The sequence below is a fragment of the Ornithorhynchus anatinus genome, chromosome 18 (genome assembly GCF_004115215.2).
Source record: "Ornithorhynchus anatinus isolate Pmale09 chromosome 18, mOrnAna1.pri.v4, whole genome shotgun sequence".
Taxonomy (NCBI): domain Eukaryota; kingdom Metazoa; phylum Chordata; class Mammalia; order Monotremata; family Ornithorhynchidae; genus Ornithorhynchus; species Ornithorhynchus anatinus.
The window spans coordinates 31,587,320-31,612,496 of NC_041745.1; the positions used below are offsets into that span (position 1 = coordinate 31,587,320).

Consider the following 25,177-nt stretch of genomic DNA (forward strand, 5'->3'; position numbering starts at 1 on the left):
GATAGATTTCTGTGGCTAAAGTTTTCCTCGGAAAGAGGGAGAGTATGATAGTGGAGGCACTAAATATTCTATTATTGAATAATAATTATTGAGATTCTATTGAGAGTATAAAGCTTTACTAAAATTTGGTGAAATACAGTGAAGTGAAAGATCTGGCCTCTGACCTCAGAAGATTTGGTTGCTCTGGTCAGTGAATGACCACAGACCAGAACACAATATGGGCCACCTACACTAAGGAGGTCTGAGACAGGCTAAAAAGGAAATGGGCTATGGCAAGCACATAGAGAGCTCAGAGATTCCACACTGCCTGCCTTAGGCAAGAAATATGTCTGTTTACTGTTTTAATGTACTTCTTGAGATCTTAATAGCCCATCATCTAGACCGTGAGTCAGTCTTCTGGACTGTCAACCCATTGTTGGGTAGGGGTTGTCTCTATTTGTTGCTGAATTGTACTTTCCAAGTGCTTAGCATAGTGCTCTGCACACAGTAAGTGCTCAATAAATACGAATGAATAAATAAATGCGATTGAATGAATTGAACAGTGCTCTGCACACAGTAAGCTCGATGAACATGCTCGAATGAATGGATGGGTGACGTTCCCTCTGCACAAAATAGTATCCATCTCAGTATTACTATCTGAAAATGCAGGAAATGGTGGAGGTCTTTTTTTTTCTCTGCTTCTTAGTTGCATTAAGAATGTTATGCTGCATGGTCTGCAGCTGCAAGAGGAGAATCCATATTAACTAGTATACACAGAGAGGCTAAGCTCACTCACTCCCTTTGATGCTCAACTGTACTCCTCTATGAACTCTTCCCGCTGCTATCCTCTTACTCACTCTTCCTCTGCTCAGAAATTCTCTCCACTGCTAGGTCTGTCAGAACACAACTGATGGAGTCCAGAATACAGTAGAGGATTATACAATTTCAGAGTGAGGGATGGATTAACTCCTGAGACAACCACCCGCTTTCATTCATTCCACATCTTCCAACTCGGTAAACTCCTATGATACTGTCTCTCTGCTCACAACTGCATTCATTACCAATGAGGACACACCAGGAAATATTTTGGATTTTTTGAGAATTAACTATTATGCAATTGGAAAATGTTTCACTGCTATTTCATATAATGTAGAGATTACCAGAAGAAAGGAAATAGGAATGCCTGTAGCAGAATTATCAGTGAAAGTCTTCCGTGAGCAAATGAACGCAGTCAGCACTGACATCTCTTGACGAAGGAATAAATGATGAATATCGTCCCCCGACATCTCTTTAGAGTAGAAATTTAGGGATTAGAGCAAAGGCACCCTGGCTAAGTGTAATGACCTGGTCAGAGAAAGGGCCATTGGGGAAATGCTCAGATAGAGTGAGAAGATAATATTTCTAGACCAAGAAGAATTCCTTCAACAGTTAAGTAATGTTGCCAAAATCTTCAGAACTGAGAAGTTGATGTGTTTCTCCTTGGAATATTTTATTCCAAAGGAGGAACAGTGATTCGCTGCATCGTTTAGAATAAAACAGAAATCCCAAAGCATGATATTCTGCCTCTATGGAGTTGTAGACTTTGTGTAGGGGAGCCAGTGATGATGTGAGAAGGCAGGGCACACATTTTTATTTATTGGTATTTCCCACCTCATCCCTCTTAATCAACTGAGTGCATACTATATAGAGAGGACTGTATTAAGTGCCTAGCACTGTATTTAATGCCACCATCTGCAATAATCCCAGTATCAGTGACTTTTTGGCCATTCCTTGGGGCAGCAGAAAGGAGTACAGGAAATAATTCCAAGGAATTCCAAGCAGGATCTCTTCCAGTTGCAGCCTCTCTGGGGTTGACAACGGGGAGACTGTGAGCCCATCAATGGGCAGGGATTGTCTCTATCTGTTGCTGAATTGTACATTCCAAGCGCTTAGTACAGTGCTCTGCACACAGTAAGCACTCAATAAATACTACTGAATGAATGAATGAATGAATGGGAAAGGAAGGGGTGGTGTGGTGGGGGGGGGGTACTGCAAAGGGTCAATCAATCAATATTTATTCAGAAGACTGTATTTAGCACTTGGGAGAGTACAAAAAGAAGCAGAAGAAGAAGCATGGCCTAGGAGATAGAACCTGGGCTGGGTTGGAAGGACCTGGGTTCAAATCCTAGTTCTGGCACTTGTCTGCTGTGTGACCTTATTCAAGTCACTTACCTTCTCTATGCTTCAGTTCCCTCGTCTGAAAAATGGGGATTAAGACTGTGAGCCCTATGTGGGACAGGGACTGTAACCAACCCAATTATCTTGTACCTACCCCAGAGCTTAGAACAGTGTCTGGCACATAGTAAGCACTTAACAAATACCACGGTTATCATTACAATATAACAGAATTATTCGAGAGTTTTTCCCTGCCAACAAGGAGTTTACGGTTCATTAAAGAGTTCAGCTATCTTGGGACTTCATTGTCTTTTATACTGTTCTCTCCTAAGTGCTTAGCACAGTGCTCTTTACACAGTAAGCACTCAATAAATATTTATTGGCTGACTGTGTGACTGACTAGGAGGATATGGGAGAATGCCCAGTTTTTGCTCTTATGGCCTGGGTTCTTGCCTACCAATTCTATTGTATTTTCCTAAGTATTTAGTACAGTGTTCTGCATATGGTAAGTGCTCAATAATACTAATAAATAAATAATATTGATTGATTAATCACATAAAGCTTCCTGCCTGCTGCCAGATTATATGACAAGCTTTGGGAGAAGCAGGACTATGATTGAAGATACACAGGGGAGCGGCATTTGTAAAATGGGGTGAATGTAATAATAATAATGATGATGATGGCATTTGTTAAGCACTTACTATGTGCAAAGCCCTTTTCTAAGCTCTGTGAGGGGAATACAAGGTGATCAGGTTGTCCCACGTGGGTGTCACAGTCTTAATCCCCATTTTACAGATGAGGTAACTGAGGCCCAGAGAAGTGAAGTGACTTGCCCAAGTGACTTCCAGTGAAGTGACTTCTCTGGATCTCCGCAGTGACCTCCCTAAATCGACTCATCTTGGAGATGACCCAGGATTCGAATGGAACATTTTTTTTTGAAGCCAACTCCACTCCCCTGTCCCTTCTAAAGGGTCCCACCTTACCTAAAGGTAATAAACTATGATACTTGAATACTCACCAATTAAGTCACAATTTAACAAGTCTTTATGTGAAAACATTTACACCTCTTTGCAAAGAATTGGTTGTAGGCGAAGCTGTGGCCATTGGGAGCTGTCTGTGAAAGCTTCACTCTGCCATATGGTGTAGTTTCTAATAGGAACCCTTGTCCCAGGGTTTTAGGAGAACAGAGACAGATTTAGGATTTTAATACTGCAAGAGTGTCCCACAGCCATTTATGATTTGAAGGGGAATCTCTGAGGAGAGTTTATTAGCTGGAAACATGATATCTAAGAAGAAGTTCTTCCAGGGAATACATTTCTGTTGAATTACACATGATCAGATCGGTTATGAGTGGCCAAAAAGGCACTATGACTTTGAATAATCTTTCCAAACCAACTTCCTCGTTAGGCTATGGGAACTAATGAATAAACTCTGTGCTAAATTGCAAAATAGGTGGCTCAGACAAGATTAAAAGATATAGTTAGGTCATTAAGACTGCAGGAGTTATTACTGGTGGTGCTTAGAGATAAGAGCCCCTAGGAGCCATGAGTTAGGGAGAATATTTCAGAGTTCTGGGCATCAAAGAGAGCTCTTCCATGAGATTTGAAAGAGTATTAAAACGTGTGTGTGTGGGTGTGTGGGTGCGAACATGCCAAACAATGTGAAGTTATTCACAAAAATGATTCTGTTAAAAACAGATCCCTTCAGTGGCGACACTCCTCTATCACCATGGTGAACATTTCAGGAGAATGCAGGAGCCTAGATAAAAAGCAAATGCTATGAAATTATTTGGCTCCATGAATTGGCTGTGAGTGCAAACTGACTTTGGTGGTTATTTCCTCCCACATACCAACTCAATACTCTAACACCACCACAGAGGCAGCATGGCTTAGTGGAAGGAGCATGGGTTTGGGAGTCAGAGGTCGTGGGTTCTAATTCTGACTCAGCCAAGTGTCAGCTGTGTGACTTTGGGCAAGTCACTAAACTTCTCTGTTCCTCAATTACCTCATCGGTAAAACAGAGATTAAGACTGTGAGCCCCACGTGGAACAACCTAAATCACCTTGTATCTATCCCAGCTCTTAGAACAGTGCTTGGCACATAGTAAGTGCTTAACAAATACCATCATCATCATATCAACTTGAATATTCTACTATTCAAGTGTTGATATATCCATGTAACCACTATCTTCTTCCTTCCACCTATAATTTTGGTTTGCGTCCCTCCTCCCAGTTAACTGTAAACTCAATGAAGACTGGTGCCATGTCTTCCAATTATTGTTATTATTATTGTTATTACTTTATTACTTGCTATGTGTCGAGCACTTTCTAAGCACTGTTCTAGATATTAATTAATCAGGTCAGACACATTCCTTACTCCACATGAGGCTCACAGTCTAAATAGAAGGGTGACCAGGCCTTGCTTCTCCATTTTACAGATGAGGAACTGAGGCACAGAGAAGTGGAGCAGTTAGCCCCAGGTAACAAAGCAGGCAACTATCAGAGTTGGGGGTAGAACCCAGGTCCCCTGACTCCAAGGTCTATGCTCTTTTCACTGTGCTTTTCAACTCTACCATACTATCTGTATTCAGTAGGTGCTAATAAAAACTACTGATTGATTGGTGATTGTTAAATAGTTAATTATGTGAGCATGAGGTAATTGCAAGAATGTTATGATCAAGAAGGTAAAGAGATTAGATGAGGAAACTAACCTGGAGGATGACTTTGAAGGAGTGGAGGATGTGAGGCAAGGTAGGATAAAGGAAGTAAATGTATGAGAGAGATTTTATAGTCCAACTATATAGTGTTCCAATTTCTATAAGCAAATTTAATAATCAGTGACTGCATCTTCTAGTATGAAAGCTAACTATATATGTTTTTCCTAGTGATCATTAATCTTTAACTGATGAATGGGTTATTCTTAGGTCAGATAATTTGTCTTTAATAAATCAAACTATCACATTCAATTTCTTAATTTAAGCTTACTTGTTATGTTGTTAAAGCATGAAAACATTCCTTATACAATAGCTTCTACTGATATTTCTTAAAGGATAAAGTGTCTTTGTGGAGAAAAGAATATCAATTGATAGTAGGAATAGATGATTTATAAATGCACAACCAAAACACAAGATAATCTTGACAATAGTCCAGTTTCTATTATTTCAGTTATCCTACCAAATGATGATTTTGAGTGCACGTCAAGACACTGACATTGATAGTCTATTTCTGCTGATTCCCCATGACTTTTCTGTCCAAGAATCAAATCATAACTTACACAATCAGTGGACTCACCCACAGCAGTTTGGAGATACAGTCCTTTAAACATGTTCATTTTGCCTGACTAAGCAAAAGCTTAATATCAACTGAATGGCGATCAAATGTTCTACCAACCTATATATTCTAAAAGAAGTGGTTTGTAAGATTCTCTGGCATTCACATCACTGCCTCAGCTGCATTCACCCAGATATTTTAACCTTAAAAGATGTAAAGTGTAGGTTTATGCTAATAGTAGTCCTGTATCCTTGCTAGCAGGAAACATTTTTCACTGTTTTACTGACAGATGAAAATTCTGCTTTTTTTTTTTTTTAATCCAAATAGTACTTGTGTGTTGAGAGCTTGAATTTAAGAAAGGTGTTTGTTAATTTCTCAGATGAGTGATGATTCTGGCAGTGACAGGCTAACACTGTCCCTGCTTCACATACAATCACCACAGGATGCTTAAGTGAAGCATCAGGGGTTGGCTGTTGATGTTAGGATGTGGTATGACGGTGTGGATGAAGGGGAGAATCACTCCGATTTATTCTTCAACTTAGCCAGTCCCCACAGTATCTTGAAAGAAACTGTCAATCTAATGGATCTACTAGCAGAAAAGTTGCTTTTACCTGTAAAATTCTACCATGCTGGTAGATTAACCTGCAGACCTTGTTTGGACCTCTCATTTTGGGGCCTGTCCGACCTGAGGAAAAGTGGACACAATCAATCCATCAGAGGTATTCACTGAGCACATACTGTGTGCAAAGCACTGTGCTAGGACGAGAGTACACTACAATAGAGTTGAAAAACGTGATTCCTGCTCTTAAGAAGCTACAACTAAAACTGCTTAGTTTTGTAACAGTAAGGAATACCCAGCCCTGGCCCTCCATGGCCGGTTTAATTACCTATCTATGCCCTTAATTAATTATGGTATTTGTTAAGCGCTTACTATGTGCCACATACTGTACTAAGTGCAGGGGTAAATGAAAGCAAATCAATTGGACACAGTCTATGTCCCAGGTGGGGCTCACATTCTCAAATCCCCATTTTACAGGTGAGGGAACTGAGGCCCAGAGAAGTGAAGCAACTTGCCCGAGGTCACACAGCAGACAAACTGTGAAACCGGAATTAGAACCCAGGACCTTCTGACTCCCAGGCCCATGCTGTATCCACTACGCCTTGCTGCTTCTCTGTTATAATGTAATTGTAAGCCCTTAATTTATGTCTTCTAGACTGTATTCATGTGCAGGGAATGTCTTTCCCAACCCTGCTGTATTATATTCTGCCAAGTGCTGAGTAAGCACCCAATAAATTTAATTGATTAATTTCAAATATTTGGATTTCTTTAACCTTTGATATTAGTTGTCTATAATTTATTCCTGGTATTTATACATCTGTTCTCCCCTATCTGGATTACAAGCCTCTTTTGTAACAGTGATCATGTCTGTTCTGATTATCTTGAGGCAATGTGTTCTAGTGGAAAGAGCACAGATCTAGAAGTCAGGGATTCCGACCTAAAAATTAGGGGCCCTGGATTCTAATCTCAACTCTGCCAGTTGCCCGCTGTGTGATTTTGGCTAAGGCACTTAATTTTCGTTGTCTTAGTTTCTTCATGTCTAAGATGGAGATGAGACCTGTTTTTTCTATTTTGACTGTGAGCCCCAAGTTTGGAAAATCACTGTGTTGGATTTGCTTTATGATGATGATGGCATTTGTTAAGCACTTACTATGTGTCAAGTAAAGTTTTAATCACTAGGTTGTTTCTATCTCCAGCATTTAGCACAAAGTGCTTAAATAAATACCTCACATCATTATTATCTAGGTTTTTTTAATTCTAAAACAGCACAATTCCTTGGACAAAGTCAAAAAATACTATTATTATTATCACTGTGTGCCTGCTTAAGGTAAGCTCACTGTGGGCAGGGAAAGTGTCTATCAACTCTATATAGTAGTCTTCCAAGTGCTTAATATGGGAAGCAGCATGACTTAGTGGAAAGAGCCTGGGCTTGGGAGTCAGAGGTCATGGGTTCAAATTCTGGCTCTGCCACTTGTCAGCTGTGTGACTGTGGGCAAATCACTTCACTTCTCTGTGCCTCAGTTACCTCATCTGTAAAATGGGGATTAAAACCGTGAGCCTTATGTGGGACAATCTGATTACCCTGTATCTACCCAAGCGCTTAGAACAGTGCTCGGCACATAGTAAGTGCTTAACAAATGCAAACATAATTATCATTACAGTATTTTGCATGCAGTAAGCACTCAGTGAATACCACTGATGGCTCATAATTTGCTATGAAGAGCACTGTAACCATCTAGAGCAGAGAGATCAAAGCCACCCACACTGAGAAGCTTCAATAAGGTCAAATTAATTATCTTGAATTGGGGGTTCTGTGTTCCTAGACAGTGTTGGTAAATCCTTGATAATATTGGTGGAATGAATAATAGTAATAATAATAGTTTTTGCTAAGCACTTACTATGTGCCAAGCACTGTTCTAAGCGCTGGTATAGATACAAGGTAACCAGGTTGTTCTATGTGGGGCTCATAGTATTAATCCCCATTTTACAGATGAGGTACTGAGGCCCAGAGAAGTGAAGTGATTTGCCTAAAGTCACCAGTTAACAAACAGAGGAGTGGGGATTAGAACCCACAATCTCTGACTCCCAAGCCTTGTACTTTTCCACTAAAACATGCTGTTCCACCTAATTACACCTGAATTTAGGTCCTCTCTCTGTGGTAGATCCAAATGTTGCTGTCAAGTAGATGGTCAACACTTAACCCTCCTTTGGGACCTTCTTTTGGTGTGGAATTTGAAACTTCACTGAAGGCCCAAGAAGTGAAGCAGCCTTTATCTAAGGATACACTCTTATGTAACATTCATTTTGGAGATGATGGTGAGAACATTTTCCTAGCTGTGTCAGTTATTTAAGTTAACCTAGAGATGAGATGAAGGGGATTTTAAAAGTTGTTAGAACTGGCGGAGCCTCACACCTGGTGGCCTTTTCACTGAGGGATGGCTAATTGGATTAAGAGCAGATGCTTAACTGTTGATTCCTTTGGAAACACAGCCAATCACAGGGTGGAACTGGAAAAAAAAAAGGGGGGGGGGGGGAGGTGGCTATTGATTCTGGTTAAAAAGCTGCTTGGTTTTTTTTTTTTTTTTCTTTTTTAAGTTAGAGTCAGTTGGTACAGGGGGTGGAAGAGAAATGTTATGAGTCTTGACTTTAGGATCTCTGAGGAGTGAAGTTCCTACCTCTGAGTTGGGTAAGTGATCATGCCAGTTAATAATTGTTTTATGTAGGCATCTGAGAACTGTGGGAGAAGGAGTGTGTCTGAAGTCTGGGATTCCTCATGAGGGGGTGAAAAAACTAGATCTGATGTATCAAGGTACTTGCAGAAAAGTAGAAAGTGACTTGATGGAAGGGGTGTAGGTGGAACTGTTCTTGAATAGGAATTTATTTTTTACTGGTTAAAAATTCCTTCTACTTTTTTTCTATTTAGAATCCAGTTAGGACTTGAAATTTAGTGTCTTTGTTGAGAAGGGGTTGGAGTTGTTTCTTCGTCCTAGAGAGAGGATGAGGGTGGAGGAGAAAGTGACTTTCTCAGCTGTGTTTAGTCAACTTTGGGAGGAAGGGTGAATGGCTGGACACTGCATGATTCCTCTGCTGCCTGGGGGTGCTTATGTGAGGGTTAAGGTGTGACCTAAGGAATGGAAGAATTGAAGTTTGCTTGGTTGATTTTCAAACTTTCTCCTTTACCTGAAAAGGTAAGACCTGAGGGTTTTGGGATCTTATTGTCAGATATTTAGGCCTATGTAAGCAGCGCCAGGAACTGCTTTAACCAGAAGCAGCATGGGGTAGTGGAAAAGGCCTGGTAGTTGGAGGACTTGTGTTCTAATACTGCCTCTGGTAGTGGTCTGCTGTGTTACCTTGGGTAAGTCAGTTAACTTCTTGGTACCTATACTTCATCTGCAAAATGAAGACAGGCTGTGAACCCTATGTGGGAGAGAGATAGTGCCCACCTTGATTATTGTGTACCTACCTTAGTGTTAAGTACAGTGCCTGGCACACAGTGCTTAATAGCATTGATGGGATGAGAGTAAGTGGTTGAGTATTTGTTGAGAATGTACCCATGACATGGTTCTCTGGTTTGACCCCTCTTGGTAGTTAAGGCTAAAGTCTATGCTAAGCTTATACTCCATAGGAGAGCACATTTTCACCTCTTGGGTTAAAGGACCCTAAAAATGCAAACTTTCTTGATGCCTATTTTAAACATCCCACTCCCTTGCAATGGGCATTGAGCAATATGTCACTGTTCCCTCTACTTGTGGGTGAGAGTATTTTTTTCTGGCTTCACCTAGACATGGGAGTGGACTATGGGATCTTGGATATAAAGGCAAATCACAAGGTCTCCTGGGAAGCTGTCTTATTTTAATAGAGCGGGATGGCGGCAGATGGGTTTCAGAGGGAATTTTGAAAATGCTCTTAGGATTTTTCCTCAAGCTTCATGGGGATTGACTAGGGTGACATTATTTCTTTTCAGCCACTTCATTTCACGTAAAGCTGTTCCTGCTAATAAGATAGTTGGGACTGTTTCAATTTCAATAACAATATAAGTGGGAAGGTGGTGGGGGATTATCTGAGTTCCTTTAGCCAATGACCATCTCTGCTCTGGACAAGTGCGTTTAATTCCCCTTGGCATTATTTTTCCCATCTAGAGGATTTAGTAGGAAGATTTGTCCTTTCTCGCTCATGAATATTGTAAGGATTAATGAGAAAGTCATACAGTTTTAGGCTGATCTAAAAGATAAGTACTATGATAAAGCAGGTTCTGTTTTAAATCACCTTTGTTTTCCCTGATATCTGGATCCCATATTTGCAAAAGCTGAGTCTCTACTTCAATCAGTGAAAATTATTGAATACTTTGTACAGGAAACTGAACTGTGCACTTGGGAAGGGACAAAACAGAGTTGGCATAAGTTTCTTACCCACTTTAAAATAGGAAAGTGGCAGGCTTATGCCCTCGTCTTTGCCCTTTCTCAGCAGACCTCTCTTAGGAGAAGATCATTATCAACCTGTCTGTTTAGGAATCATTTCCCCAAAGCAAAGCAAGGATGCTCTTAGGAAGCTAGAGTTACCATCAATCAATCAGTGGTATTTATTGAGCACCTCATGTATGCAGAGCCCTGTACTAAATGCTTGAGAAAATCCAACCCTATAGAATTATAAAGGTGGTCTCAGAGACATTGAAATAGTTTGCAAATAGGGGAAATAGCAGAATATAAGTACATTTATATAGCTTTAAGTACTCCTTGGCTTCATGACAAGCTAGATAGTACTTTCTTAGGCAGCAGAGCCAGAGCAGTGCAGAAGGAGGTAAATGGGGAGTGACACTTTAATGTGCATGGTTGAGAGACTAACCAGAGTTGCCTCCTGGAAAAAGTACTGACCACTTAATCAAGAGAACTGGATTCTAATCCCATCTCTGCTACTTACAAGCTGTATGGCTTTGGGCAAGTCACTTCTCTGTATCTGTTTCCTCATCTGTAAATGAAGATTACATACCTACTCTTCCTCCTCATCCTCCCCCTCTAGACTTCGAGCTGATGGTGGGCAAGAATATTTCTGTTTATACTGTAGTCTCCCAAGGGTGTAGTATAGTGCTTTGCACTCAGTAAATGCCACTGAATGAATAAACCTGGAGCCCCAGCATTTAGTACTGAGCTTGGCACATAGTAAATACATTACAAATACTATTCTTATCATTGTGCTTTTGTGGACTTAAGTGCCTAATAGAAGAGCTTCATTCTTCCTTCTCTCATAGCAGTAGGGAGACAAAATAGCTCAATAAGGAAACACCATTTTTCCCCAAATATAAAAAGCTTACAATGCTGAAATACGGAGACCCTGCTGAAGGACAGAAAAGACATATGTTTAATGGAATTTACACATTTTTTAAACAAAATGCAGACATAGAATCCCTGAGATATACTGCAAGGGTGACTTGTGGAGAGGGCACAGGGTTGGGTTCTCGGACTTGGGTTCTACTCCTAGCTCTGCTCCTAGCTTTCTATATCACCTTGGGCAAATTAACATGCCTCTCATGCATCAGTTCCCTCACCTGTAAATTGGGGTTAAATTGTTTTCTCTCTCTCCCTCTTATATATTGTAAGCCCCATATGAGAGAGGGAGTATGTCAGTACATTTCACAGTAATAATATAAAAATATTTAAGCGCTTACGTTCTAAGGGCTGAGGTAAATGCAATTCAGTGAGATCAGAGGCAGTCCCTGCCCCATATGGAGCACAAAGTCTAAGGAGAGAGGACAGGAATTTAATCCCCATCTAGACTATAAACTCTTTGGCAGGGAACATGTCTAACAACTCTATATTGTACTCTTTCAAGGACTTATCAGAGTGCTTTTCACATAGTAAGTGTTCAAATATCTTTTTAAGGTTTTCTTGTTTTTGTAAAACAAATGAATTAAGGCATAGAATTGAGATGTCCAAGGTCACACAGAAGACATGGTGGATCGGAATTAGAACCCATGTTTTCTGACTCCATCCTGTTCTTTCAACCATGCCACCCTGCTTTTTGTATAGTAAGCACTTAGCACATTCTAGTTCAACAAAATAAATTCAATATCTCTTCCAAAAAAAAAAAAGCTCACAAGAGGGGAAGATAAATTCAAAAAATGATAATATTTAAATGAGCTTGTTCTCCACAACACTGTGTAAAATCTGACCCTTGTCCTACCCTTAAGTCCATTTTAACCTAAATTTGCTGAAGAAAGAAAACTCTGAACATATGTTTGCCTTTCACAGCTGTGATAAATTTTCCTGACTTTCCTGATAATTGACGGAATGGTGGGTTGAGGGTAGAGAGGAGAAACAGAATTTTTCCCCCTTTTTTTTTCTCTGCATGAAATATCGGGGTTCACTATCTTTCCTCAGCAGTATTACTGATTGATTGCTAAATCTTCCCTTCAGATTTAACTTGTCCTAAATGCCCAGACAATAATGGCACTTAGCTGACTGGGAAGGGATCCTGATGCTTGCTTCCATTGTTGATGACATTGAACTGTTCACAGGAAAAGTGATATATACAGATTTCTATTGACCTTGCCTAATAACCTAAGTAACTTTCCAGCCAGTGGGAATTTTATAGAACATCTTTTTCCTTCTAGAATGAATTGCTTCACAGCTGAAATGTTGGAGCAAGGGGACAGAAAGACAGTGATTGAATTTGGTCTTCATTTCTTAAATCTTTGAACAGTCTTTATTTAAATCCCCTGAATATGAACCCTCTTGGGAGGAGTCATCAATTTTTAGTAAAACTAACAATACAAATAATTTATGTGCTTCACCAGACTTTCTAAATTATCTGATCAAATTAGTGAAGAGAAGCAGAAGTAAAGGGCAAAGCCATTCCTAATGAATAGTTAAATAACAAAGTTCTAAATAGTTCAGGCAGAGAGCTAGTTGATTAATAGTGAACTCAGACAATGTACATGACCAATTCAAGTAATTTGGGTGGCAAAGTGGGTTTCGTGAACTAAACCATACCTTCTAATGAAATTTACAAAAGGTGATCTTCTCAGTAACCCTTTGCATGAGAAGGAAAAAATCTGGTCCTCCTACTTCTGGTGAGACAGAAAGAACTTGTGTTCAATCAGCTGCTTTTTGAGTTTCCCTGGAATATCCTGGGACTATGTAGATTTAAAAAAAAGGTGACTTTGTAGATTCCTCACTCTTAAAATTCTCTAATAATCCCTCCATGTAGCTGCAATGATAATCAAAAAAAACCCAGAAAAAGCACTACACTTTTACTAGAGTAATAAAAAATGTGGCATATATTTCCATTAAAGTGCATGTTCCTTCAAATAGGCCACCTGACAGTGGAATTCAGTCCATCACCTAAGGTAAAATCTATCATTAATGCAAGACCATGTGACTTTATTATACTATTAAGCATTAGTAATCTAATGTAGTAATAGTAATATGATGTTTATAATATAGACCACTTGAATAGTTTGTGTATCTATAAATATATAAAATACTTTATTTGTAGATAAATATATATGTAGATATGTAATTATAGATATAATATGTAGCAAATGCTGTGGTAGATGCAAGATAATCAGGTTGGATAAAATACAAGATAATCAGCCTTGTCTGACATATGGCTCACAATCTTATTCCCAACAGATGAGGTAACAGAAGCACTGAGAAATAAAGTGACTTTCCCAAAATCACAGGGCAGATAGGTAGCACAGCTGATATTAGAACGAGGTGCTCTGACTACCAGACCATGTTTTTTCTACTAGACCATGTTGCTTTGGTAGTATGTGGGGGTTTTTTGTTGTTGTTGCTTTTGTAGGAAGTTGGGTTTTTTGGGTTTTTTTTGATATTAAATTCTTACTTATGTGGCAGGCACTATTCTAAGCCCTGGGGCAGATACAGAGTATCCTGTTCCACATGAAGCTCAGTTTTAATCCCCATTTTACAGATGAGGTAACTGAAGCACAGAGAAGTTAAGGGACTTGCCCAAGGTCACAAAAAAGACAAGAGCCAGACCTGGGCTTAAAACCCATATCCTTCTGACTCCTAGCCCTGTGTCCTATCCATTAGGCAATCCTGCTTCTCTACACTAGTGTTTCTAGTTTTGAATCACTAATTGTGTTTAATTCAAATTTCAAGTTGTATATATTCAGTCAGATTATTTTATCTAAAGGTGGTACTGTAGATTCAAGCCAATATTAGAAAGTAAGTTCTGTTCTTTGGTTTAGTGGAAGATTGTTGAATAGGTGGATTCTATTTTTGCAGTCTTTTCTTCAAGAGAAACCGCTTTATGTCTGGAAGAATAGAACATGGACAACTGCATTTCATAGCATCTCATACTTTTGACTAAATTAAAAATGAGAAAGTATTTGGAGGACTGATTTTTAAAGCTGTTGATTCAAGAAGGATAATCATTTTGGATGGTATCCAAATTTGGGTAGTAAAACTTAAGTTAGCTGTTCTTGTGTAATGATCTTATAATGAAATTTTCAACATCATAACGTAAAAAGATGCTACATAGTTAATATTTTATGCAACCATAAAAATACCATATTTCCTAACACCCCCATCAAAGTAAAAAAAATCACACATTTAATTTTTAAAATCTTAAACTTACAATTTTCTTGTTATAATGTACCCAAATTTAGATTTGTGGAAGAAATATTCTAATTGGCACAGATGCTAATATTGGTGTAAAGAAATTTCAATATAATGGCAGCACTGCTGAGATTTGCTTAAAATTACCAGCTATGTTATTTATTAAAGATGGCAATTTTAAATTTGCAGTTAATAGAATATCAGCTATTGGCAGGTCACTTTCCTGATGCTTGAATATTGAGGTGACTATTTCATAAGGAAAGCACCCTTTAGGAACTAAGACTTTTTGCTTGTGATGCCATTTGGCCTTTGAGTAGGTACGAGATAAGTAGGTCAATCACAGAGTCTATCCAACATAGAGCTCAGTCTGAGGAAGGGAGAACAGGGATTTTATCCTCTTATAAATGAGGAAACAGATTTGGGGAACATAAATGGCTTGCCAAAGGTTTTTGGCTGGCAAGAGCCAGAGCCAGAACTAGACCTTAGAGTAGCAACCAACTCAGCATTCAAAGTGCTACTTTGTATCTTTAGTCTATCATTTTCATTTTTGGACTTTCACTGGCTGTCCAATTGCTTCTGCATTGCTTCCCTGTTAGAAATTGCATGAACACAGTGTTCTCTCCTCTCTAAGGTTTGTTTTTCAAGAGCTGGTCCATGCAATTCACTTGTGTTGTCTGTTTCCAAGTATCCAGGATATGAATTGATACACTTAGATATATAATTATCCTATTTCCTGTCTTCACTTCTCCTATAATGTAGAAATAATACTCTTGCAAAATCCAGCACTAAAGAAAACTTTTACTATAGTACTCAACTATTTCAACACTATCTATTGTCAAACAGCTTATACATTTCATATCTTGCAGTGTAGACATTACCTTAGCATTGGGGTTCCCTATCAACTATCTTTAGGAAATAGGAATTTCCTAAGCATCCAATTCACAATTGCATACATATATCTGTCATGTCACTTAGATTGTTCTACTGTGAAAAGTTTGTGATTTAACTCATCTTGGAAAAACATGGAAGTTATGTGCCTCACTTTTGATTCTGACAGATCTTTTTAAGCAAAAGTAAATCACTGTATAAATTGAAGCAATAGACTAGTTTGTTACTTGTAATTGGATGGCATTTTCAGAAGGGATCAGTGGATGTGACTTTTTTCTATACAGTATTAAAGTTGCCTTCCTAAAATAGCCTTAATGTGTGTATATATATATATATATATATATATATACAATATATATATTGTATAATATATGTATACATTCTTTTTAAGAAAGGCAGAGTGAGAAAAAAAAATAGGATTCAGGCTGCATTTGCTATCATCTGGACATGCCTTACTGTGCATGCTTTGTGTGGTGTTCAATCATATTTATTAAGCACTTACTGTGTGCAAAGTACTGTACTAACCACTTGTAAAGTGCAATCAATTTGGCAACAGATAGACAATCCCTACCCAACAATGAGCTAACAGCCTAGAAGGGGGAGTCAGATAACAAAACAAGCAAACAGCCACCAATAGCATCAAAACAAATAAATAGAATTATAGATATCTATAAGTCGTTAATAAAATGAATAGAATAATATATACATATACACGAGTGCTATGGGACAGGGAGGGCAGTAGAGCAGAGGGAAGGAGAAAGTGCAGTTGGAGATGGGAGGAGGATCAGTGGTAGTTCTAGTTTGAGAGCGATCATGAGATGGGCTTCTACCTGACTGAAAATTAAACATATATTTTAAACCATGTACTGGGTGAAGCATGGAAGCAGAGGCATCAGTCAACTGCCTTAATTATCTTCCTAATTCTAGATTGCTAAAGATGACCTCTTGCCTTCATTAAATATGGCTCCTTTAAACATTAAGACCAGATTCTAACCGCTCCTGTTGATTACTTGTAGATTAGAAATACATTTATTTAGAACAGCAGTATAAATTGATCTTCTCATTCTTATTCAATTCAGTAAATTTTCAACACTTATCTCATTTACAACAGATGAAGTCTTGACTTGACACCTTCCCATTGCCTCTTTCATTTGCTTTGGAAATTAACATGTTTTAGGTTCAGGCTGCATAATCTAATTTTATCATAATGACAGTGTTTCCTCCTAAGATTATAGCAAAAATAAAAAAAAAATCGCTATTTATAATGCCTCAAAACAAACCCCTGTTCTGGGAGAGGTGAAAGACTGTGACTGCTGTTACGGCTTAAGGCAACTTTTTGAGATTTGTGCTGAGTGACTTCATAAAATGGTTTTTCATGATGGAGGCAAATTAAGTAGCTTTTAAAAGTAAAACCTTAGAAATGCCAACAGGGCTGGTGGTTAACTGGAATTTCTACATTTGGATGTCTTTTTCATGCCTTCGCGGGGTTTCCACCTGAGTCCTCAGTTCCAGGAGAGTCAAAAGGAGGGCTGGTAATAGATTCACCAGCTTCTGGAAGTTTGCTTAATTAAGGTCAGGCTGGATCTTGTTTCAAGACATTTGGAGCTGTGTTACTGTACTGGGAGAATTTGTTCTCCAGTTCTAAAGGAACGCTAATGCTCCTTGTGATAGGGAATGTTGCTAATTCATTCTGGAATAAGGAGGAATTTCTGATATTTGAGGGCACTAGCATGCTAAAAGGGATATTAGGAAGGGAGTGAGATCAGGACTAAAAATTTCCTTTTATGAGGTACTTACTTTACAGTGTAGCTATTTGGGGATAAGTGACATGGGAACCATAATGCAATTTGAGGGATTCATTCATTCATTCAGTATTTATTGAGCGCTTACTATGTGCAGAGCACTGTACTAAGCGCTTGGAATGAACAAGTCGGCAACAGATAGAGACAGTCCCTGCCGTTTGACGGGCTTACAGTCTAATCGGGGGAGACAGACAGACAAGAACAATGGAAATAAATAGAGTCAAGGGGAAGAGCATCTCGTAAAAACAAGGGCAACTAAATAGAATCAAGGCGATGTACATTTCATTAACAAAATAAATAGGGTAATGAAAATATATACAGTTGAGCAGACGAGTACAGTGCTGAGGGGATGGGAAGGGAGAGGGGGAGGAGCAGAGGGAAATGGGGGGAAAAGAAGGTTAAGCTGCGGAGAGGTGAAGGGGGAGTGGTAGAGGGAGTAGAGGGAGAAGGGGAGCTCAGTCTGGGAAGGCCTCTTGGAGGAGGTGAGTTTTAAGTAGGGATTTGAAAAAGGGAAGAGAATCAGTTTGGCGGAGGTGAGGAGGGAGGGCGTTCCAGGACCGCGGGAGGACGTGGCCCAGGGGTCGACGGCGGGATAGGTGAGACCAAGGGACGGTGAGGAGGTGGGCGGCAGAGGAGCGGAGCGTGCGGGGTGGGCGGTAGAAAGAGAGAAGGGAGGAGAGGTAGGAAGGGGCAAGGTGATGGAGAGCCTTGAAGCCTAGAGTGAGGAGTTTTTGTTTGGAGCAGAGGTTGATAGGCAACCACTGGAGTTGTTTAAGAAGGGGAGTGACATGCCCAGATCGTTTCTGTGGGAAGATGAGCCGGGCAGCGGAGTGAAGAATATACTGGAGCGGGGTGAGGGTGGAGAAAGGGAGATTAGAGAGAAGGCTGACACAGTAGTCTAGCCGGGATATAACGAGAGCCCGTAGCAGCAAGGTAGCTGTTTGGGTGGAGAGGAAAGGGCGGATCTTGCGATATTGTAAAGGTGAAACCGGCAGGTCTTGGTAACGGATAGGATGTGCGGAGGGATGTGTTCTTCCAGGACATGAGCCCAGGTCAAAAACTCTGATGGTTTCATGTTAGGTCATAGAAGGCTCAGGACTGCAAAGAACAAAGAATGGGGAGAGGAATTTGGCAAGAGAGATTGTCTGGTCCTTAACAGGCAAGCTGGGAGAACATCTAGGTTTTGTATTTTCCTGGCTAGAGTACTGTAAGAATCTAATTTTTTTTAAATGTTCCTAAACCATACTTCATTCTACTGTAGGCAACATCTTTCGAAGACCTTGTTTTCTTAATCATAATTATGAAGTACTTACTAGGTATTAATCATTTTGGTAACTAATGGAATAGTTGGAGCTTAATTACCTCTGATAACATTCCATATGGTGCTCACCATATGAGATAAGGTTCTTTCCACATCCCTAAAACCCATTTTTCTCCATCAAGCAGAAACCCAATCCATTGGTACTTAGACATGCTATCAACTCCCTCCCTTTTATTCATTCTTTTTTTCCTAACATCCTCCCCCATTCACACTCTTCATTCTCCACAAGCTATTCTTCGTTCACTGTATTTGAGTGCTTACTGTCTGAGGAGCACAGTACTGAGCACTTGGGAGAGTACAATACAACAAACAGACACATTCCCTGCCACAACAAGCTGACAGTCTAGAGGGGGAGACATCTTTCCATATTTAATTAGGGCTTATTGTGTGCAGACTGCTTGGGAGAGTACAGTGCAACACTAAATGGACACATTCCCTGCCCACACCGAGTTTGCATATCTTCCCATATCTCCTTCTTGACTCTTCCATCTCTGACTCTTGGCTTGCACTTCCTGCCTACAACTCTGCCTCTGAATTTGCCCCTCGTTTTCTCTCTCATCGTCAAAGCTCTTCAGAAATTCCTTCCCCTCCAGATCCATTTTTTCCCCCCCAGATCATGGCCTGAATCACCTCTGTATCATTGCATTGCCTCACCACTTAATAATAATAATAATAATAATAATTTTTTGTTAAACGCTTACTATAAGCTGAGCACTGTTCTAAGTGCTGGGGTAGATACAAAGTAATCAGGTTGTACCACATGAGGTCACAGTCTGAATCTCCATTTTACAGATGAGGGAACTTCTCGGGGCCTCAGTTAAGTGACTTGCCCAAAGTCACACAGCTGAAAAGTGGCAGAGGTGGGATTTGAACCCATTACCTCTGACTCCCAAGCCTGAGCTCTTTCCTCTGAGCCACGCTGCACTCACATACTCATCACCTCCAATTTTTGGCATATTGCTTTACACAGTTAAATTCTAACCATTCCTAGTAACAGTTGTTTTGTTTGTCCCATAAATATCTCTTTCCTCCCTTGTGCTTTCCTAAATTTTAGTTCAATGCTGTGCTCACAGTAGGTATTTAATGAATACTATTGAATTGGGATAAAATTAAAGGCATTGTCCACATGCTGCACTGTCATTCATTCTGTCATATTTATTAAGTGCTTACTGTGTGCAGAGCACTGTACTAAGCACTTGGGAAAGCAAAATACAGCAATAAAGAGCGACAATCCCTCCTCACAACCAGCTCACAATCTAGAGAGGGGAGATATCACTTCATGCAGCCGGCTTTCTGATCTGTAATTCTTTCTCCCAATCCCCATGCATCTCTGCCTAGAGTTAGTTCTCCTTCTATAGTCTAGAGCTTTCCTCTCTAGACTGTGAGCTCGTTGTGGACAGGGAATGTCCAGGCAGACTCCATATCCCATTGCAGACCAATTAAAAAAAATGGACGAATGGAGCAAATGCCCCACCAATGCATACTAGAGGAAGCGACTTTCCTCTGTGGAAGGCTGCTGCGGGAGGCAACCCTAGTGCAGAGAGGATCGAGATTCCCGTGAAATGAGTCTAGTTTCAGTGGTGAAATACACAAATATATTTACTAAGCTTTTCAAATATTTCCAATTACACCCTGTATAATCAAGGCTTTTCAGCACTCCTGTCAAAAATTAGCCTAGTGACTAGAAACATTAAATAAAATAAGCAGTAATTAATGTTTGGAACACGAAGACCAAAGTTCAAAAAAACAGATTGCTTCCTCTTCCCAGAAATCCAGTCCACTGGTACTTGTCCCTCCCAGCCTGCCGCGGCAATTGCCAAGTGGAACATCATTTAGGGGAAGATGGCAGTGTTGGGGCCCTTGGAGCAGGCACTGTCTCCAGGAGTGTTTTAAGTGTGTGAGGTTGATCGGCACATATGGAAAGGAGCAGTCTCTCTAAGCCATCCAAGGGCCCTTGACATTTGAAACTTTACAACGTCCTGTCAATACCTTGAATCGCCTTAGAAGCAAATATATCACTGATGCAGATGGCCAGTTCCCAGTCTACAGGCTCTCTAGGGTACACACCATCCAGAAGCCAAGATGCTGTATTTTTTTTTCTCAGGGAAGTGATGGGAAGCCTGGGCACCGAATGCATTTAAAAACTGACTGAACACAGAGGCGTTGGAAAAGGGTCTCTAGACAAAATGGCAGTGTCATTGTTCCGTGGCATGATGACATTTACTCAACTGTGCAGGAAGGCTGTGGCCTTGGCAGAAGTATAAGAACAAACTGTCCTGGGGCTAAATTGCAGAAGCTGATTCCCGACAACTAAACACATACTCTCTCTGTCACCTAACATGGGCATCTCATTAAATTGAACTTGGACTTGAGATAAGGTAGCAATGTTGGAAGAAATAAAAAAAGATACAATTCCCAGAGAAAGGTGCTCAGCTATTAAGTCTCCAAATGAAAATGGATCATGTATAGTCTCTTCTGGTTTATTGAAAATGTAGGATGTCATGGTCTGTATAGAAACTGATTAATCTTGTCACTGGAACAAGCTATCGGAAATAATTCTAACGTAAATCAATGAACTAGATATTTTTTCCCAAAGGTCAACCAAATGTGATCAGTGGAACTTTGGAGACTTAGAGGGTTGAGAAGCAGCATGACCTAATGGATAGAGCGTGGACCTGGAAGTCATAAGGATCCTGGTTCTAATCCTGCCTCCTCCATGTGTTGATCGTAACCTCGGGCAAGCCACTTCACTTCTCTGTGCCTCAGTGATCTCATCTGTAAAATGGAGTTTAAGACAGTGAGCCCCATGTAAGACAGAGTTGTGTCCAACCCAATACGATTGAAAGAATGAATTTACTTGTATCTACCCATCACTTATCTGTGCATATAAATATATTCACTTTATAAATGATATTCGAAGAATCAGCAGTTAAACTAACCTGCAAATTTACTGTTTTATCTTTCATTGTTATGGTTTTATCTTTTTTTTTTTTCTTACCACCATTGAAGATTCCCATGTGGGACAGATCCTTGGTCTAATCTGTCCAGCACTGTGAAAACGCTTTGAGGGTAAGAAAAATACCTATAAACTCACCTTTACTCTCCCCAAAACATGGTGGTGTGCTCTGCACAGAAACCTCTCAAATACCATTGATTCATTTTACATCACAGTTACCAAATAACATCACTACTATGATCAAGTTCCAATGCTTTATTGTAATATCACTTCTACCTTTTGAACCTTTTGTGCTAAAATACAAGAAGTGAGAAGTTTAGTTGCTCCCCCAACAGGAGAGCAGAAAACACTGGAAACAACTGCATTAATGGCTGGTTTTCCTCCAAGGTATCTTCTATTGAATTATTTATGAAAAAGGAGTGGTGGTTAAAGGGAGTAGGGTCAGGCTTAAATCAGTTCAGTAACTCATGCATTTTAGAAGGAGATGTTTCCATTTTCTCTTGCCATTAAGTTTCTCATTATGTATTCTTTTTCTACTTGCACTGGTGGTCTACTTGTTTTCAGCCTTAAGGGATGGCAAAGAAAAGCCAGAATCTCCACGCAGGTTTTCTTCAGGGGTATGTGAAATTCTTCAAGGAATCTCACTGCTGCCTCATAGGCTATATGTCAATAGCAAATGGATGGTTGAAACATTTGAAGTTAAAAATGCATCTCCAATGTTGACTCTTACTGGCATTTAAATGGGTTGCTCGAATGAACGGTAAATGAGCAACTGCAAATATTGCTGAAATGTTTTCTCCAAATCTTAAGGCAGTTTTTGGAGTTCTTTACATTATTCATTTGGAAAAATAGAAACTATGCATGTTATAAATGGAATAATCTCTGAAGATTTTAGCAGTACTAGTTTAAGTATAGAAATTTTAGAAAATCAGATTAATCATTTTCTTCCAAGGTAAATACAAATCATAGACTAACTCAGTAAACATTTCACGTAATGGGTCATATGTGTCAGCTGCACATTTTCCAACAGTCTTTAAATATAATCTGCCAAAATTACCTCAGGATATTGGATGAGCTGTAAACATCAGTAAGTGGTATGAGGTACTTAATCAAATTTCTGGCTTAGAGGCCCATGAGAGGGCCTCAAATTGCACTCCTTCCTTATCCTCACTTTTCCACACTACACCCTTTCTTCCTACACTTTGCTTCTATAAGTCAAACTCCTCACTGTGCCTTACTCTCGTATCTTAAATCTATCCATCAGTGGTGCTTATTGAATGTTTACTGTGTGTAGAGCACTGTACCAAGCTCTTGGGAGAGTACAATAGAGTAAGTAGGCACCATTTTGCCTTTAAGGACATTAGCTAGTAGGGAGACACCATTAAAATAACTTACAAGTAGGGGAAGAAACAGTACAAGAGTGTATGTGCAGAACTGTTGAGTATTGGGGCCTACCAATGCAAGTGCACAGACTTTTCTAATAGCAAAGCACAGTAAGTAGGTTGGTAATAGAAGACCAAAGTCTGGGGTAGGCAGGGGATGGGGAAGAGAGAGGGAGAGAAAAAAAAATCGTTGAATGAATTCCTTAAAGCCATGGGGAAGAAACCCCCACCCCACCCCGTTTTTCATGATGTAAACCAGTTCAAGGATATTCATTCACTCAGTCATATTTATTGAAAGCTTACTGCATGCAGAGCACTGTACTAAGAACTTGGAAGAGTGATAAAATAAGACATATTCCTTGTCCATAGTAAGCTTACAATCTAGAAGGAAGGGAGCCAGATATCTGTAATCAATTCATATATATAAATAAGTGCTGTGTGGCTGGGAGGGGGAGAAATTCAAAGGGAGCATGTTAGGGCAATGCAGAAGGGAGAGGGGCGGAAAAGAAAGGGGGGCCTAGTCATGGAAGGCCTCTTGAAAGAAAGATGCCTTCAGTAAGGCTTTCAAAAGGGAAAGAGTAATTGTGTGAGGAGAGAGGGCATTTCAGGCTAGAGGGCAGACCTGGGTGAGGGGTCGGTGGTGCGATAGATGAGATCGAGGTACATTGAGAGGATTAGCATTAGAAGAGTGAAGTGTGCAGGCTGTGTTGTAGGAGAGAGGTGAGGTAGGAAGGAGCAAGGTGAGTGCTTTAATGCCAAAGGTGACAAGTTTCTTGTTCGACACGGAAGTGGATGGGTGACAACTGGTGACTTAAAGAGTGGGGAAACGTGCTGTATGTTTTTTGTAAAATAATCTGAGCAGCAGAGTGAAATACAGACTGGAGTGGGAAGTTACAGGAGGTTGGGAGGTGAGCAAAGAGATGGATAAAGTAATCCAGGTGGGATAGGATGAGTGATTGTATTAATGTGGTAGCAGTTGGGATGGAGAGGAAAGGCCGATTGTAGCAATATTGCGAAGGCATGACCAACAGGATTTAGTGATGGGTTGAATGATATAGAGGAGGGAAGGATAATGCCAAGGTTATGGGCTTGTGAGACAGGATGGATATTGGTGCCTTCTATAATGGTGGGAAAGTCAGGGGGAGGACATGTTGAAGGAAAAAAAAAAAGCAGGGACAGGGGAGGTTACCAGCACCCTCCCTCCTGCTGCCTGCTCTTAGGTCTACATAGTTACATGAACTAACAGAAATCATATGTTCCTTCTTTCTCTTTGCACTGCAAAGCCCCAAAGAAGAGGTCAAAGAATGAGAAAACATGTCTTAGGGATGATTTGCTAGTGTTGGTATGAGGATTCTGTGGGGTCTGGAATAGTTATTACTACAAGCCTTTTTCTCTGAGGCTCCTTACCTAAGCCCATCTGATGCTCTCACCACATGGTACCATTCCTAGCAGGCTTCCTTCTGTCCAATAGTGGTGTCCATAAAATCCTCCTCTCTCTGAGGGCACTACCATGAGAAACAACTACCTGTCATGTCCAAACACCAATAATGAGGACTCTGCCTTGTCACTGCACTGTGTGTGACACATCTCATTTGTGAGCTGTTTGAGGATAAGGAACCTATTCTAATGGCTTAGGACAGTGTTCAGTGCACAGTAAATGCTTAATAGGCTATTGCTGATAGTGATGTAGGACAGTGGAACTATGAGAAGGAGCAGATTTAGCCACTAATCAATCAGTAGTAGTTACGGAGCACTGATTCTGCAGAAGGCACTTTTCTAAGATCTTTTTTTTTAAAATGGTATTTAAGCACTTACTATGTGTGAAGCACTGCTCTAGATGCTGGGGTGGATACATGTTAACTGGGTCAGGACACAATTCCTCACCCAAATGGGGATCACAGTCGAAGTAGCAGGGATTAGGATTTAATCCCAATTTTACAGTTGAGGAAATTGAGATACAGAGAAGTTACATGACTTGCATAGGTTCCATAACCAACAAGTGGAAGAGCTGGGATTGGAACCCAGACACTCTGGCTCCCAGCCTATGTTATTTCCACTAGGTCTTGCTGTTTAAAGAGACCATCACGATCCCATACCCTTGATGATCAAGAAGCCATAAAGTAGGCTTGGATTCTGTTCACTAAAGGGTCCCTCACTCCCACTTATCTTTTGGTCCTGCCTATAGGTGAGAGGCCATATGAAGTGTGACCTTGCAATTGGTGTCATTAGAGAAAAGGAGTTACTGAATATCCCAAGATCAAATTTTGCATTTATACCTTGGGACTCTTC

At 40.1% G+C, this 25,177-nt stretch overlaps 1 long non-coding RNA gene across 1 annotated transcript in view; it reads left to right on the forward strand.

The window, feature by feature from the left end:
* The first annotated feature begins 8,569 nt into the window (after window positions 1-8,569).
* LOC103171170 overlaps window positions 8,570-25,177 on the forward strand; it is a 387,560-nt gene continuing 370,952 nt past the window's right edge. The window contains exon 1 of the long non-coding RNA XR_003766031.2: window positions 8,570-8,646. This is a non-coding gene — a long non-coding RNA (uncharacterized LOC103171170). The remainder of the gene's footprint in view (window positions 8,647-25,177) is intronic.